We start from the raw sequence: 18,212 nt of genomic DNA on the forward strand, positions 1-18,212 counted from the left end.
TTCCATTGACTCTGGATCAGTTCCTATGGAGTGGAGGGTAGCCAATGTAACCCCACTTTTTAAAAAAGGAGGGAGAGAGAAAACAGGGAATTATAGACCGGTCAGCCTGACCTCAGTAGTGGGTAAAATGATGGAATCAATTATTAAGGATGTCATAGCAGTGCATCTGGAAAATGGTGACATGATAGGTCGAAGTCAGCATGGATTTGTGAAAGGGAAATCATGCTTGACAAATCTTCTGGAATTTTTTGAGGATGTTTCCAGTAAAGTGGACAAAGGAGAACCAGTTGATGTGGTATATTTGGACTTTCAGAAGGCTTTCGACAAGGTCCCACACAAGAGATTAATGTGCAAAGTTAAAGCACATGGGATTGGGGGTAGTGTGCTGACGTGGATTGAGAACTGGTTGTCAGACAGGAAGCAAAGAGTAGGAGTAAACGGGTACTTTTCAGAATGGCAGGCAGTGACTAGTGGAGTGCCGCAAGGTTCTGTGCTGGGGCCCCAGCTGTTTACATTGTACATTAATGATTTAGACGAGGGGATTAAATGCAGTATCTCCAAATTTGCGGATGATACTAAGTTGGGTGGCAGTGTGAGCTGCGAGGAGGATGCTATTAGGCTGCAGAGTGACTTGGATAGGTTAGGTGAGTGGGCAAATGCATGGCAGATGAAGTATAATGTGGATAAATGTGAGGTTATCCACTTTGGTGGTAAAAACAGAGAGACAGACTATTATCTGAATGGTGACAGATTAGGAAAAGGGAAGGTGCAACGAGACCTGGGTGTCATGGTACATCAGTCATTGAAGGTTGGCATGCAGGTACAGCAGGCGGTTAAGAAAGCAAATGGCATGTTGGCCTTCATAGCGAGGGGATTTGAATACAGGGGCAGGGAGGTGTTGCTACAGTTGTACAGGGCCTTGGTGAGGCCACACCTGGAGTATTGTGTACAGTTTTGGTCTCCTAACTTGAGGAAGGACATTCTTGCTATTGAGGGAGTGCAGCGAAGGTTCACCAGACTGATTCCCGGGATGGCGGGACTGACCTATCAAGAAAGATTGGATCAATTGGGCTTGTATTCACTGGAGTTCAGAAGAATGAGAGGGGACCTCATAGAAACGTTTAAAATTCTGACGGGTTTAGACAGGTTAGATGCAGAAAGAATGTTCCCAATGTTGGGGAGGTCCAGAACCAGGGGTCACAGTCTGAGGATAAGGGGTAAGCCATTTAGGACCGAGATGAGGAGAAACTTCTTCACCCAGAGAGTGGTGAACCTGTGGAATTCTCTACCACAGAAAGTAGTTGAGGCCAATTCACTAAATATATTCAAAAGGGAGTTAGATGAAGTCCTTACTACTCGGGGGATCAAGGGTTATGGCGAGAAAGCAGGAAGGGGGTACTGAAGTTTCATGTTCAGCCATGAACTCATTGAATGGCGGTGCAGGCTAGAAGGGCTGAATGGCCTGCTCCTGCACCTATTTTCTATGTTTCTATGTTTCTATGTTTAGGACGGGAGAGTGGAGAGCACCAGTTCAAGCTGTCACAGGACGGGAGAGTGGAGAGCAACAGTTCCCACTGTCACAGGAGAGAGAGTGGAGAGCACCAGTTCCCACTGTCACAGGAGAGAGAGTGGAGAGCACCAGTTCCCACTGTCACAGGAGAGAGAGTGGAGAGCACCAGTTCCCACTGTCACAGGAGAGAGAGTGGAGAGCACCAGTTCCCACTGTCACAGGAGAGAGAGTGGAGAGCACCAGTTCCCACTGTCACAGGAGAGAGAGTGGAGAGCACCAGTTCCCACTGTCACAGGAGAGAGAGTGGAGAGCACCAGTTCCCACTGTCACAGGAGAGAGAGTGGAGAGCACCAGTTCCCACTGTCACAGGAGAGAGAGTGGAGAGCACCAGTTCCCACTGTCACAGGAGAGAGAGTGGAGAGCACCAGTTCCCACTGTCACAGGAGAGAGAGTGGAGAGCACCAGTTCCCACTGTCACAGGAGAGAGAGTGGAGAGCACCAGTTCCCACTGTCACAGGAGAGAGAGTGGAGAGCACCAGTTCCCACTGTCACAGGAGAGAGAGTGGAGAGCACCAGTTCCCACTGTCACAGGAGAGAGAGTGGAGAGCACCAGTTCTCACTGTCACAGGAGAGAGAGTGGAGAGCACCAGTTCCAACTGTCGCAGGAGAGAGAGTGGAGAGCACCAGTTCAAACTGTCGCAGGAGAGAGAGTGGAGAGCACCAGTTCCCACTGTCACAGGAGAGAGAGTGGAGAGCACCAGTTCCCACTGTCACAGGACGGGAGAGTGGAGAGCACCAGTTCCCACTGTCACAGGAGAGAGAGTGGAGAGCACCAGTTCCCACTGTCACAGGAGAGAGAGTGGAGAGCACCAGTTCAAGCTGTCACAGGACGGGAGAGTGGAGAGCACCAGTTCCCACTGTCACAGGAGAGAGAGTGGAGAGCACCAGTTCCCACTGTCACAGGAGAGAGAGTGGAGAGCACCAGTTCCCACTGTCACAGGAGAGAGAGTGGAGAGCACCAGTTCCCACTGTCACAGGAGAGAGAGTGGAGAGCACCAGTTCCCACTGTCACAGGAGAAAGAGTGGAGAGCACCAGTTCCCACTGTCACAGGAGAGAGAGTGGAGAGCACCAGTTCCCAATGTCACAGGAGAGAGAGTGGAGAGCACCAGTTCCCACTGTCACAGGAGAGAGAGTGGAGAGCACCAGTTCAAACTGTCACAGGAGAGAGAGTGGAGAACACCAGTTCCCACTGTCACAGGAGAGAGTGGAGAGCACCAGTTCCAACTGTCGCAGGAGAGAGAGTGGAGAGCACCAGTTCCCACTGTCACAGGAGAGAGAGTGGAGAGCACCAGTTCCCACTGTCACAGGAGAGAGAGTGGAGAGCACCAGTTCCCACTGTCACAGGAGAGAGAGAGTGGAGAGCACCAGTTCAAACTGTCACAGGACGGGAGAGTGGAGAGCACCAGTTCCCACTATCACATGACGGGAGAGTGGAGAGCACCAGTTCAAACTGTCACAGGACGGGAGAGTGGAGAGCACCAGTTCCCACTGTCACAGGACGGGAGAGTGGAGAGCACCAGTTCCCACTGTCACAGGACGGGAGAGTGGAGAGCACCAGTTCAAACTGTCACAGGAGAGTGGAGAGCACCAGTTCCCACTGTCACAGGAGAGAGAGTGGAGAGCACCAGTTCCCACTGTCACAGGAGAGAGAGTGGAGAGCACCAGTTCCCACTGTCACAGGAGAGAGAGTGGAGAGCACCAGTTCCCACTGTCACAGGAGAGAGAGTGGAGAGCACCAGTTCCCACTGTCACAGGAGAGAGAGTGGAGAGCACCAGTTCCCACTGTCACAGGAGAGAGAGTGGAGAGCACCAGTTCCCACTGTCACAGGAGAGAGAGTGGAGAGCACCAGTTCCCACTGTCACAGGAGAGAGTGGAGAGCACCAGTTCCAACTGTCGCAGGATAGAGATTGAAGAGCACCAGTTCCCACTGTCACAGGACAGAGAGAGAGAGCACCAGTTCCCACCGTCGCAGGACGGGAGAGTGGAGAGCACTAGTTCCCACCGTCACAGGACAGAGAGTGGAGAGCACCAGTTCAAACTGTCGCAGGAGAGAGAGTGGAGAACACCAGTTCCCACTGTCACAGGACAGAGAGTGGAGAGCACCAGTTCCAACTGTCGCAGGAGAGAGATTGGAGAGCACCAGTTCCCACTGTCACAGGACAGAGAGTGGAGAGCACCAGTTCCCACTATCACATGACGGGAGAGTGGAGAGCACCAGTTCAAACTGTCACAGGAGAGAGAGTGGAGAGCACCAGTTCCCACTGTCACAGGAGACAGAGTGGAGAGCACCAGTTCCCACTGTCACAGGAGAGAGAGTGGAGAGCACCAGTTCCCACTGTCACAGGAGAGAGAGTGGAGAGCACCAGTTCCCACTGTCACAGGAGAGAGAGTGGAGAGCACCAGTTCCCACTGTCACAGGAGAGAGAGTGGAGAGCACCAGTTCCCACTGTCACAGGAGAGAGAGTGGAGAGCACCAGTTCCCACTGTCACAGGAGAGAGAGTGGAGAGCACCAGTTCCCACTGTCACAGGAGAGAGAGAGTGGAGAGCACCAGTTCTCACTGTCACAGGAGAGAGAGTGGAGAGCACCAGTTCCAACTGTCGCAGGAGAGAGAGTGGAGAGCACCAGTTCCCACTGTCACAGGAGAGAGTGGAGAGCACCAGTTCCAACTGTCGCAGGAGAGAGATTGGAGAGCACCAGTTCCCACTGTCACAGGACAGAGAGTGGAGAGCACCAGTTCCCACTATCACATGACGGGAGACTGGAGAGCACCAGTTCAAACTGTCACAGGACGGGAGAGTGGAGAGCACCAGTTCCCACTATCACATGACGGGAGAGTGGAGAGCACCAGTTCAAACTGTCACAGGACGGAAGAGTGGAGAGCACCAGTTCCCACTGTCACAGGACGGGAGAGTGGAGAGCACCAGTTCCCACTGTCACAGGACGGGAGAGTGGAGAGCACCAGTTCCCACTGTCACAGGACGGGAGAGTGGAGAGCACCAGTTCCCACTGTCACAGGACGGGAGAGTGGAGAGCACCAGTTCAAACTGTCACAGGACGGGAGAGTGGAGAGCACCAGTTCAAGCTGTCACAGGACGGGAGAGTGGAGAGCAACAGTTCCCACTGTCACAGGAGAGAGAGTGGAGAGCACCAGTTCCCACTGTCACAGGAGAGAGAGTGGAGAGCACCAGTTCCCACTGTCACAGGAGAGAGAGTGGAGAGCACCAGTTCCCACTGTCACAGGAGAGAGAGTGGAGAGCACCAGTTCCCACTGTCACAGGAGAGAGAGTGGAGAGCACCAGTTCCCACTGTCACAGGAGAGAGAGTGGAGAGCACCAGTTCCCACTGTCACAGGAGAGAGAGTGGAGAGCACCAGTTCCCACTGTCACAGGAGAGAGAGTGGAGAGCACCAGTTCCCACTGTCACAGGAGAGAGAGTGGAGAGCACCAGTTCCCACTGTCACAGGAGAGAGAGTGGAGAGCACCAGTTCCCACTGTCACAGGAGAGAGAGTGGAGAGCACCAGTTCCCACTGTCACAGGAGAGAGAGTGGAGAGCACCAGTTCCCACTGTCACAGGAGAGAGAGTGGAGAGCACCAGTTCCCACTGTCACAGGAGAGAGAGTGGAGAGCACCAGTTCCCACTGTCACAGGAGAGAGAGTGGAGAGCACCAGTTCTCACTGTCACAGGAGAGAGAGTGGAGAGCACCAGTTCCAACTGTCGCAGGAGAGAGAGTGGAGAGCACCAGTTCAAACTGTCGCAGGAGAGAGAGTGGAGAGCACCAGTTCCCACTGTCACAGGAGAGAGAGTGGAGAGCACCAGTTCCCACTGTCACAGGACGGGAGAGTGGAGAGCACCAGTTCCCACTGTCACAGGAGAGAGAGTGGAGAGCACCAGTTCCCACTGTCACAGGAGAGAGAGTGGAGAGCACCAGTTCAAGCTGTCACAGGACGGGAGAGTGGAGAGCACCAGTTCCCACTGTCACAGGAGAGAGAGTGGAGAGCACCAGTTCCCACTGTCACAGGAGAGAGAGTGGAGAGCACCAGTTCCCACTGTCACAGGAGAGAGAGTGGAGAGCACCAGTTCCCACTGTCACAGGAGAGAGAGTGGAGAGCACCAGTTCCCACTGTCACAGGAGAGAGAGTGGAGAGCACCAGTTCCCACTGTCACAGGAGAAAGAGTGGAGAGCACCAGTTCCCACTGTCACAGGAGAGAGAGTGGAGAGCACCAGTTCCCAATGTCACAGGAGAGAGAGTGGAGAGCACCAGTTCCCACTGTCACAGGAGAGAGAGTGGAGAGCACCAGTTCAAACTGTCACAGGAGAGAGAGTGGAGAACACCAGTTCCCACTGTCACAGGAGAGAGTGGAGAGCACCAGTTCCAACTGTCGCAGGAGAGAGAGTGGAGAGCACCAGTTCCCACTGTCACAGGAGAGAGAGTGGAGAGCACCAGTTCCCACTGTCACAGGAGAGAGAGTGGAGAGCACCAGTTCCCACTGTCACAGGAGAGAGAGAGTGGAGAGCACCAATTCAAACTGTCACAGGACGGGAGAGTGGAGAGCACCAGTTCCCACTATCACATGACGGGAGAGTGGAGAGCACCAGTTCAAACTGTCACAGGACGGGAGAGTGGAGAGCACCAGTTCCCACTGTCACAGGACGGGAGAGTGGAGAGCACCAGTTCCCACTGTCACAGGACGGGAGAGTGGAGAGCACCAGTTCAAACTGTCACAGGAGAGTGGAGAGCACCAGTTCCCACTGTCACAGGAGAGAGAGTGGAGAGCACCAGTTCCCACTGTCACAGGAGAGAGAGTGGAGAGCACCAGTTCCCACTGTCACAGGAGAGAGAGTGGAGAGCACCAGTTCCCACTGTCACAGGAGAGAGAGTGGAGAGCACCAGTTCCCACTGTCACAGGAGAGAGAGTGGAGAGCACCAGTTCCCACTGTCACAGGAGAGAGAGTGGAGAGCACCAGTTCCCACTGTCACAGGAGTGAGTGGAGAGCACCAGTTCCAACTGTCGCAGGATAGAGATTGAAGAGCACCAGTTCCCACTGTCACAGGACAGAGAGAGAGAGCACCAGTTCCCACCGTCGCAGGACGGGAGAGTGGAGAGCACTAGTTCCCACCGTCACAGGACAGAGAGTGGAGAGCACCAGTTCAAACTGTCGCAGGAGAGAGAGTGGAGAACACCAGTTCCCACTGTCACAGGACAGAGAGTGGAGAGCACCAGTTCCAACTGTCGCAGGAGAGAGATTGGAGAGCACCAGTTCCCACTGTCACAGGACAGAGAGTGGAGAGCACCAGTTCCCACTATCACATGACGGGAGAGTGGAGAGCACCAGTTCAAACTGTCACAGGAGAGAGAGTGGAGAGCACCAGTTCCCACTGTCACAGGAGACAGAGTGGAGAGCACCAGTTCCCACTGTCACAGGAGAGAGAGTGGAGAGCACCAGTTCCCACTGTCACAGGAGAGAGAGTGGAGAGCACCAGTTCCCACTGTCACAGGAGAGAGAGTGGAGAGCACCAGTTCCCACTGTCACAGGAGAGAGAGTGGAGAGCACCAGTTCCCACTGTCACAGGAGAGAGAGTGGAGAGCACCAGTTCCCACTGTCACAGGAGAGAGAGTGGAGAGCACCAGTTCCCACTGTCACAGGAGAGAGAGAGTGGAGAGCACCAGTTCTCACTGTCACAGGAGAGAGAGTGGAGAGCACCAGTTCCAACTGTCGCAGGAGAGAGAGTGGAGAGCACCAGTTCCCACTGTCACAGGAGAGAGTGGAGAGCACCAGTTCCAACTGTCGCAGGAGAGAGATTGGAGAGCACCAGTTCCCACTGTCACAGGACAGAGAGTGGAGAGCACCAGTTCCCACTATCACATGACGGGAGACTGGAGAGCACCAGTTCAAACTGTCACAGGACGGGAGAGTGGAGAGCACCAGTTCCCACTATCACATGACGGGAGAGTGGAGAGCACCAGTTCAAACTGTCACAGGACGGAAGAGTGGAGAGCACCAGTTCCCACTGTCACAGGACGGGAGAGTGGAGAGCACCAGTTCCCACTGTCACAGGACGGGAGAGTGGAGAGCACCAGTTCAAACTGTCACAGGACAGGAGAGTGGAGAGCACCAGTTCCCACTGTCACAGGAGAGAGAGTGGAGAGCACCAGTTCCCACTGTCACAGGAGAGAGAGTGGAGAGCACCAGTTCCCACTGTCACAGGAGAGAGAGTGGAGAGCACCAGTTCCCACTGTCACAGGAGAGAGAGTGGAGAGCACCAGTTCCCACTGTCACAGGAGAGAGAGTGGAGAGCACCAGTTCCCACTGTCACAGGAGAGAGAGTGGAGAGCACCAGTTCCCACTGTCACAGGAGAGAGAGTGGAGAGCACCAGTTCCCACTGTCACAGGAGAGAGAGTGGAGAGCACCAGTTCCCACTGTCACAGGAGAGAGAGTGGAGAGCACCAGTTCCCACTGTCACAGGAGAGAGAGTGGAGAGCACCAGTTCCCACTGTCACAGGAGAGAGAGTGGAGAGCACCAGTTCCCACTGTCACAGGAGAGAGAGTGGAGAGCACCAGTTCCCACTGTCACAGGAGAGAGAGTGGAGAGCACCAGTTCCCACTGTCACAGGAGAGAGAGTGGAGAGCACCAGTTCCCACTGTCACAGGAGAGAGAGTGGAGAGCACCAGTTCCCACTGTCACAGGAGAGAGAGTGGAGAGCACCAGTTCCCACTGTCACAGGAGAGAGAGTGGAGAGCACCAGTTCCCACTGTCACAGGACAGAGAGTGGAGAGCACCAGTTCAAACTGTCACAGGACGGGAGAGTGGAGAGCACCAGTTCCCACTGTCACAGGACGGGAGAGTGGAGAGCACCAGTTCCCACTGTCACAGGAGAGAGAGTGGAGAGCACCAGTTCCCACTGTCACAGAAGAGAGAGTGGAGAGCACCAGTTCCCACTGTCACAGGAGAGAGAGTGGAGAGCACCAGTTCCCACTGTCACAGGAGAGAGAGTGGAGAGCACCAGTTCCCACTGTCACAGGAGAGAGAGTGGAGAGCACCAGTTCCCACTGTCACAGGAGAGAGAGTGGAGAGCACCAGTTCCCACTGTCACAGGAGAGAGAGTGGAGAGCACCAGTTCCCACTGTCACAGGAGAGAGAGTGGAGAGCACCAGTTCCCACTGTCACAGGAGAGAGAGTGGAGAGCACCAGTTCCCACTGTCACAGGAGAGAGAGTAGAGAGCACCAGTTCCCACTGTCACAGGAGAGAGAGTGGAGAGCACCAGTTCCCACTGTCACAGGAGAGAGTGGAGAGCACCAGTTCCCACTGTCACAGGAGACAGAGTGGAGAGCACCAGTTCCCACTGTCACAGGAGAGAGAGTGGAGAGCACCAGTTCCCACTGTCACAGGAGAGAGTGGAGAGCACCAGTTCCAACTGTCGCAGGAGAGAGATTGGAGAGCAGCAGTTCCCACTGTCACAGGACAGAGAGTGGAGAGCACCAGTTCCCACTATCACATGACTGGAGAGTGGAGAGCACCAGTTCAAACTGTCACAGGACGGGAGAGTGGAGAGCACCAGTTCCCACTGTCACAGGACGGGAGAGTGGAGAGCACCAGTTCCCACTGTCACAGGACGGGAGAGTGGAGAGCACCAGTTCAAACTGTCGCAGGAGAGAGAGTGGAGAGCACCAGTTCCCACTGTCACAGGAGAGAGTGGAGAGCACCAGTTCCAACTGTCGCAGGAGAGAGATTGGAGAGCACCAGTTCCCACTGTCACAGGACAGAGAGTGGAGAGCACCAGTTCCCACTATCACATGACGGGAGACTGGAGAGCACCAGTTCAAGCTGTCACAGGACGGGAGAGTGGAGAGCACCAGTTCCCACTATCACATGACGGGAGAGTGGAGAGCACCAGTTCAAACTGTCACAGGACGGAAGAGTGGAGAGCACCAGTTCCCACTGTCACAGGACGGGAGAGTGGAGAGCACCAGTTCCCACTGTCACAGGACGGGAGAGTGGAGAGCACCAGTTCAAACTGTCACAGGACAGGAGAGTGGAGAGCACCAGTTCCCACTGTCACAGGAGAGAGAGTGGAGAGCACCAGTTCCCACTGTCACAGGAGAGAGAGTGGAGAGCACCAGTTCCCACTGTCACAGGAGAGAGAGTGGAGAGCACCAGTTCCCACTGTCACAGGAGAGAGAGTGGAGAGCACCAGTTCCCACTGTCACAGGAGAGAGAGTGGAGAGCACCAGTTCCCACTGTCACAGGAGAGAGAGTGGAGAGCACCAGTTCCCACTGTCACAGGAGAGAGAGTGGAGAGCACCAGTTCCCACTGTCACAGGAGAGAGAGTGGAGAGCACCAGTTCCCACTGTCACAGGAGAGAGAGTGGAGAGCACCAGTTCCCACTGTCACAGGAGAGAGAGTGGAGAGCACCAGTTCCCACTGTCACAGGAGAGAGAGTGGAGAGCACCAGTTCCCACTGTCACAGGAGAGAGAGTGGAGAGCACCAGTTCCCACTGTCACAGGAGAGAGAGTGGAGAGCACCAGTTCCCACTGTCACAGGAGAGAGAGTGGAGAGCACCAGTTCCCACTGTCACAGGAGAGAGAGTGGAGAGCACCAGTTCCCACTGTCACAGGAGAGAGAGTGGAGAGCACCAGTTCCCACTGTCACAGGAGAGAGAGTGGAGAGCACCAGTTCCCACTGTCACAGGAGAGAGAGTGGAGAGCACCAGTTCCCACTGTCACAGGAGAGAGAGTGGAGAGCACCAGTTCCCACTGTCACAGGAGAGAGAGTGGAGAGCACCAGTTCCCACTGTCACAGGAGAGAGAGTAGAGAGCACCAGTTCCCACTGTCACAGGAGAGAGAGTGGAGAGCACCAGTGCCCACTGTCACAGGAGAGAGTGGAGAGCACCAGTTCCCACTGTCACAGGAGACAGAGTGGAGAGCCCCAGTTCCCACTGTCACAGGAGAGAGAGTGGAGAGCACCAGTTCCCACTGTCACAGGAGAGAGTGGAGAGCACCAGTTCCAACTGTCGCAGGAGAGAGATTGGAGAGCACCAGTTCCCACTGTCACAGGACAGAGAGTGGAGAGCACCAGTTCCCACTATCACATGACGGGAGAGTGGAGAGCACCAGTTCAAACTGTCACAGGACGGGAGAGTGGAGAGCACCAGTTCCCACTGTCACAGGACGGGACAGTGGAGAGCACCAGTTCCCACTGTCACAGGACGGGAGAGTGGAGAGCACCAGTTCAAACTGTCACAGGACAGGAGAGTGGAGAGCACCAGTTCAAGCTGTCACAGGACGGGAGAGTGGAGAGCAACAGTTCCCACTGTCACAGGAGAGAGAGTGGAGAGCACCAGTTCCCACTGTCACAGGAGAGAGAGTGGAGAGCACCAGTTCCCACTGTCACAGGAGAGAGAGTGGAGAGCACCAGTTCCCACTGTCACAGGAGAGAGAGTGGAGAGCACCAGTTCCCACTGTCACAGGAGAGAGAGTGGAGAGCACCAGTTCCCACTGTCACAGGAGAGAGAGTGGAGAGCACCAGTTCCCACTGTCACAGGAGAGAGAGTGGAGAGCACCAGTTCCCACTGTCACAGGAGAGAGAGTGGAGAGCACCAGTTCTCACTGTCACAGGAGAGAGAGTGGAGAGCACCAGTTCCAACTGTCGCAGGAGAGAGAGTGGAGAGCACCAGTTCAAACTGTCACAGGAGAGAGAGTGGAGAGCACCAGTTCCCACTGTCACAGGACAGAGCGTGGAGAGCACCAGTTCCCACTGTCACAGGAGAGAGAGTGGAGAGCACCAGTTCCCACTGTCACAGGAGAGAGAGTGGAGAGCACCAGTTCCCACTGTCACAGGAGAGAGAGTGGAGAGCACCAGTTCCCACTGTCACAGGAGAGAGAGTGGAGAGCACCAGTTCCCACTGTCACAGGAGAGAGAGTGGAGAGCACCAGTTCCCACTGTCACAGGAGAGAGAGTGGAGAGCACCAGTTCCCACTGTCACAGGTGAGAGAGTGGAGAGCACCAGTTCCCACTGTCACAGGAGAGAGAGTGGAGAGCACCAGTTCCCACTGTCACAGGAGAGAGAGTGGAGAGCACCAGTTCCCACTGTCACAGGAGAGAGAGTGGAGAGCACCAGTTCCCACTGTCACAGGAGAGAGAGTGGAGAGCACCAGTTCCCACTGTCACAGGAGAGAGAGTGGAGAGCACCAGTTCCCACTGTCACAGGAGAGAGAGTGGAGAGCAGCAGTTCAAACTGTCACAGGAGAGAGAGTGGAGAGCAGCAGTTCAAACTGTCACAGGACAGAGAGTGGAGAACTCCACATACTGGAAGACCAAAATTTGAAGAAATTATTTTCTCGACTCTCATTTACCTAGTGATTGGAACCAAAATGTTATGTGAGTTTCACAAAACACTTGCCATCATCTCTGCCATCCCTTCTCTCTGGATCATCATCATAGGCAGTCCCTCAAAATTGAGGAAGACTTGCTTCCACTCAAAAAGTGAGTTCTCAGGTGACTGTACAGTCCAATACGGGAATTACAGTCTCTGTCACAGGTGGGGCAGACAGTGGTTGAAGGAAAGGGTGGGTGGGGAGTCTGGTTTGCCACACGGTCCTTCCGCTGCCTGCGCTTGTTTTCTGCACGCTCTCGGCGACAAGACTTGGGGTGTTCAGTGCCCTCCTGGATGCTCTTATTATGTAAGGGGTGGTCTATCGGGGGAGGGAGGGAGGGAGTGGGGGGGGGGGCGGGGCGGGGTCAGCTTTCCCTTCTGACCTTATATGAGCGGTTTCACCCTTGATTCTAGACTCTGGAATTACGAAGGGACTGTGACAGACTTGGACAGACAATCGGTTTCAATGTCGGAAGCAGGTATGGTTTCATTGTGTTTTAAAAGGAAGTAAAAGGCACACCTTTAATAACACACACACAATAGTAATACCAATACACACTGAAGGGTACAATACATTGAATAAATTGTCAACATACAGCCTGTGGGGAAAAGAATACATCTTAAACTCTAAATTAGCTAAAGAGGAGAATACAGATACATTTACACAAGTTATCCCAGCCTTCCCCTCCCAATTCCCCATACCAACTAAGTTATAGCTCTAGGGGTTCAGGGGCTATGCTCACCAATCCCTTTTGACAGTTGTCGGGGATTTGGGGTTCGCTGCACTTGACCTTCAATAATCTGACACTATAAAAGGTCCAGTTGGGTTTTGTGCCTTTCTTTAATGCGCTCTCTACTTTCCTTTAACTGCCCCACCTCTGTCCACAGCCTTTCCCCGACTGTGCCCTTGCACTGGACCTCTCTTCTGCCTGCCTCAATACTCCCTTTAATTTCTCATTCTCCTCATCTAGAAGCCGGATCTGTCGCTGATGGCAAATTAGCCAAATGGCCTTCTCTATCGACCTTTTATGGTCCTTGCTCTCGGTCCATTAAGCTGCAGCATCTTCTTGGACGCTAAGCATACAAGAGATCGAGTACCCACTCCTTAGTCACATTTACCCTCTTAAACACATACGAGGAAATTCCCTCTTCCATTTCCATTTAACTTCTTTTCCTGAAACCAGTCTCTCTTATCACGTCCCTTGCCCCAGAGTCCCTTTGTGGTCGCCATTATGTAAGGGGTGGTCTTCGGGGTGGGGGGGTTCAGCTTTCCCTTCTGGCCTTATATGAGCGGTTTCGAATCGCTCCCACACCCTTGGTTCTAGACTCTGGAATTATAAGGGGACTGTGACAGACTTGGACAGACAATCGGTTTCAAGGTAGGATGCAGGTATGGCTTTATTGTGTTTAAAAGGAAGTAAAAGTCACACCTTTAATAACACACACAGAGTAGTGATACCAATATACACTGAGGGGTACACACGTTGAATAAATTGTCAACATATAGCCTGTGGGGAAAAGAATGCAGCTTAAACTCTAAATGGGGTAAAGAGGAGAATGCAGATACATTTACACAAGTTATCTCAGCCTCCCCCTCCCAATTCCCCTAACCAACTAAGTTATAGCTCTGGGGGCTCAGGGGCTATGCTCACCAATCCCTTTTGACAGTTGCCGGTGAATCGTGGTTTCGGGGTTCGCTGAACTTGGCCTTCTAGGCGAGATGTACCCCGGACGGAGGAGAGGACTCCGGACTGCGTAGTTTTCAGTTGGAGTGAGTCCGTTGATGCGGTAAGTTGCGTTTTGGATGTATGGGGTAAGTACCCACTTTCTTTGGTTAGGAATAGTTTTAGTTATTCCTTTTTGGTAATTTCTCACCCGTTGGTCATTCAGAAGTAGATTGTAGAGTGGAAATAAATGTTGATTCTTTGATTTTTGCTGAGTTGGTTTCGGTTGGTCGTTTTGCTGGTTGTGGTGGCCCGGGTTGTCAGTTTGATTGCTGACAACCTTCCGTTTCGTGGGCCTCGTGCTCGGTCGGTCCTTGATGATTTCTTGTAGTCTTCTCCACTACTCCATTTCTTCACTTCCCACCTCCGGCTACTTGCGTTTTTCCTTGTAAAACTGGGAATAGATATACCCCAAAAAGTCTTCCTTATCACCCACCAAATCTGGCCCAGCTCTTTGTTTCAAGGTAGCTGCTCATTAGTTTTGAACTCTCTTCTTTGTCAGAATTTGGCGGGCTCGTTCAGCAGTAATTTGATTATGATGTGTTAATGTGGAAAATCAGCAGTTGGCATTATTGGCAGTGTTTAAACTCTTGGGCCATTGGGCTGGGCCCGTGATTTCTATAGGTTGATTTGCACATGCATATCACTAATGGTCTCCGGTGATTAGCCTGATAGCTCTTGATGCGCTTATTGTCACTAGGGAGCGAATTTTTATGTCTCACAGTTCTTGTTAGTTATCGATCGACTCATTCTCCCAGACAAATTAAATTAGCTCCAATACCCAATTCCTGAGTGAAGTCCCACCCTCTGTTCTGGCAGTCTCTTCCAAAATGTTCCTTTAGAGATCTTAAACTTGTAAAGCTCTTGGGTATCTTCCTCAGAGTTTTTCCTAGGATACCAAAATGTTCATCGAGTTCCAAATTAAATTCCCTTTCCTATGAGTCCAAACACTGGGGGGAGGGGGGGGTCCCCTTTTATCCCCTTTTATCCCCTTTTATCCCCTTTTATCCCCTGCAGGCCTCGTCTGCCCATTTAAACTCATTTGTGTCCCGAAGTTTTTCCTTCCATTTTAAAAGTCCAGAAAGGGATTCTTCTCCTCTGCAGGGGAAAAGGTACAAGGAATCTTTGTGAAATATTGGTAAATTCTACACCACTAAGGGCGATCTTTGGCCAGGGATTCCCAGGTGTCGGTGGGGATGTTGCACTTTATCAAGGAGACTTTGAGGGTGTCCTTGAAACGTTTCCTCTGCCCACCTGGGGCTCGCTTGCCGTGTAGGAGTTCTGAGTAGAGCGCTTGCTTTGGGAGTCTTGTGTCGGGCATGCGGACAATGTGGTCCACCCAACGGAGCTGGTCAAGTGTGGTCAGCGCTTCGATGCTGGGGATGTTGGCCTGATCGAGAACACTGACGTTGGTGCATTTATCCTCCCAGGGGATTTGCAGGATCCTGCGGAGACATCGTTGGTGGTATTTCTCCAGCGATTTGAGGTGTCTGCTATATATGGTCCACGTCTCAGCCATACAGGAGGGCAGGTATCACTACAGCCCTGTAGACCATAAGCTTGGTGCCAGATTTGAGGGCCTGATCCTCGAACACTCTGCATGGGGGCATTGACTGCTTCATTATCTGAGAGGTTGAGAATAGAACTGAACACTCTGCAATCATCAGTGAACATCCCCACTTCTAACCTTATGATGGAGGGAATTTCATTGATGAAGCAGCTGAAAATGGTTGCGCTTCGGACAGTGCTCTGAGGAATATCTGCAGCAATGTCAAGGGGCTGAGATGATTGGCCTACAACAGACACTGCAAAATTATGGGATGTTTTCTTTTTTGACCAAAGATTTCCTACATTTACAAAATAATAAAGAAATACTTTGTGCATGGAACATTACTCTGTTTATGGCGTATATAGTGTTTAAGGAAGTTACTTGTTTGTGGGTTTATATTTGGGTGATCCATGCAAGGTGGATAATCCCACGTGGAAAGAAAAGAAAACTGGATAGTTAGCTCGTGCTGACAGGTCCGGTATGCAGCTGTATTATGTTTTGGTTCTGCGGTTAACTTCTAACCCCATTCACTCAGTTCTTTTGATGGTAGCTATGGAGGTATTAGAGATACTGGTGCATGAGGTGGAGGCTACATGCAGTCTCCTGGAGGATTTGGCTCACCAGCTGGGGGCAGCCATAGTGACAGAAAAACTGTAAGTACAAAGTCAAAATATTCATCACTACAGTTCCGTTCACAAGATGCAGTATAAAATTGGGTGGCAAAAACGCACATAACTTTTTCCATAAAATGTAGAAATTTTTGTTTGTCTTGTTTAATTGCCACTGGCAACCCTGTGTGATGCCCTGTATCTTATTTCTTTTCTGACTATTTAAAAAATCTGTTTTATAAGCTATTTTTCTTTGCTTTTCGGTGTTATATATTTTACCTGATCAAAAAAAGCATGCAATAGTTTTGTTTTGAAGCCTCTGCCACTTTTCAATTGGCATTTCTTTTTAATTTTGAGAATTTGGGCGAGCATGAGCTGCCTTGTGATAAAGCTTTATGCAAATACTGAAGCAGGCATTTTGAACATTTGCACTTTATTTTGAAAATAAAAGTTGATCATGGAAAAAGTGTGACATTGTTAAAACTGATCAGGAAGTGACACAAGCAATACTAGCAGACAGTATTTTTTTTAAAGTATTATTAAAAATGTTTTCAATTTTGTTTTACACCATTTGATTACTTGGTGGTCCGCTGTAACATCAAAATATTATGATATCCTTGAAATGTATGTAATTTTATATTGTAACCCTGCAGTCATTCTCCTGACTAACCACGAATGAGGGAGCAGATTAAATGCATCTTGGGCCAGGACATAGTCATGTTCCTATTGTTTTCAGTTAGAAAAGCCATTTATGTCAAAGCCCTGTAATGACTTAATTAAAAGCAATCGTCTCCCAATGTACAAAAACAAAGTCATTTCTCGTTATCAGGATGGATTGCAGTCATTGATCAAAATGTCATTTTACGACTTAAGATACATCAGGGTAATTACCTTGTGCTTAGAGAAACAATATGTAAACGGACGCGACTGCTGCCAACGAACTGGAAGCGGTCTACACATGCACGCTGCCGGTTCGTCACGGGAGTGGGTTCGTTAAATTTTTTTTTTTGAAAAGCCAGGAAGGGAGCCAGGTTGTTGAGAAAGCCGGGAAATTTTTTAAAAGTCGTGAAGGGAGTGGGCTGGTGAAAAAGCCAGGAAAATTTTGAAAAGCTGTGACGGGAGATCATTGCATCATAGAAATTTACAGCACAGAAGGAGGCCATTTGGCCCATCGTGTCCGTGCCGGCTGACAAAAAGCTCTCCAGCCTAATCCCACTTTCCAGCTCTTGATCCATAGCCTTATAGGTTACGGCATTTCAAGTGTATATCCAAGTACTTTTTAAATGCTATGAAGGTTTCTGCCTCTACCACCCTTTCAGGCAGTGAACTATAGACCCCCAATACTCTCTGGGTGAAATACATTCTCAAATCCCCTCTAATCCTCCTACCACTTTTATCTCGGCCTCCTGGTTCTTGACTCCTGTGCTAAAGGGAATAAGTCCTTCCTATCCACTCTATCTACGCCCCACATAATTTTATACACCTCAATTAGGTCTCCCCTCAGCCTCTTCTGTTCAGCCTATCCAATCTTTCCCCATAGCTAAAATTCTCCAGTCCAGGCAACATCCTCATAAATCTCCTCTGTAACCTCTCTACTGCAATCACATCTTTCCTGTAATGTCATGACCAGAACTGCACGCAGTACTCTAGCAATGGCCTAACTAGTGTTTTATACAGTTCAAGCATAACCTCCCTGCTCTTGTATTCTATGCCTCGGCTAATAAAGGCATGTATCCCGTATGCCTTCTTAACCACCTTATCTACCTGGCCTGCTACCTTCAGGGATTTGTGGACGTGCACGCCAAGGACCTCTGTCCCTCTACACGTCTCTGTCCTACCATTTATTGTGTATTCCCTTGCCTTGTTAGCCCTCCCCAAATGTATTACCTTACACTTCTCAATTGAATTTCATTTGCCACTGTTCTGCCTCCTTGACCAGTCCATTGATATCTTCTTTCAGTCTGCAGCTTTCTTCTTCATTATCAACCACACAGCCAATTTTTGTATCATCTGCAAACTTCTTAATTATACCCCCTATATTCCAGTCCAAAGCAAGGGACCTGGTACTGAACCCTGTGGAACCCCACTGGAAACAGCCTTCCAGTCACAAAAACACCCATTGATCTGCCTCTGAGCCAATTTTGGATCCAACTTGCTATTTTGCCTTGGATTCCATGGGCTTTTACTTTCATTTTGGGATGTGGGCGTCGCTAGCAACGCCAGCATTTATTGCCCATTCCTAATTGCCCTTGAGAAGGTGGTGGTGAGCCGCCCTCTTGAACCGCTGCAGTCTTTGTGGTGAAGGTACTCCACAGTGCTGTTGGGAGGGAGTTGAAGGACATTGACCCAGCGACTATGAAGGAATGCCGATTTATTT

At 51.3% G+C, this 18,212-nt stretch overlaps 1 long non-coding RNA gene across 2 annotated transcripts in view; it reads left to right on the forward strand.

The window, feature by feature from the left end:
* The window catches only part of LOC139279732 (uncharacterized), an 87,451-nt gene that overhangs the window by 42,822 nt on the left and 26,417 nt on the right, over positions 1-18,212 (forward strand). The window contains exon 2 of one of the 2 annotated variants that reach the window (XR_011596517.1): positions 15,778-15,880. This is a non-coding gene — a long non-coding RNA (uncharacterized lncRNA). Of the gene's footprint in view, positions 1-15,490; positions 15,881-18,212 lie in introns of those variants that run through there. The other variant, XR_011596516.1, reaches the window with a different exon arrangement.

The sequence above is a fragment of the Pristiophorus japonicus genome, chromosome 14 (genome assembly GCF_044704955.1).
Source record: "Pristiophorus japonicus isolate sPriJap1 chromosome 14, sPriJap1.hap1, whole genome shotgun sequence".
NCBI lineage: Eukaryota > Metazoa > Chordata > Chondrichthyes > Pristiophoridae > Pristiophorus > Pristiophorus japonicus.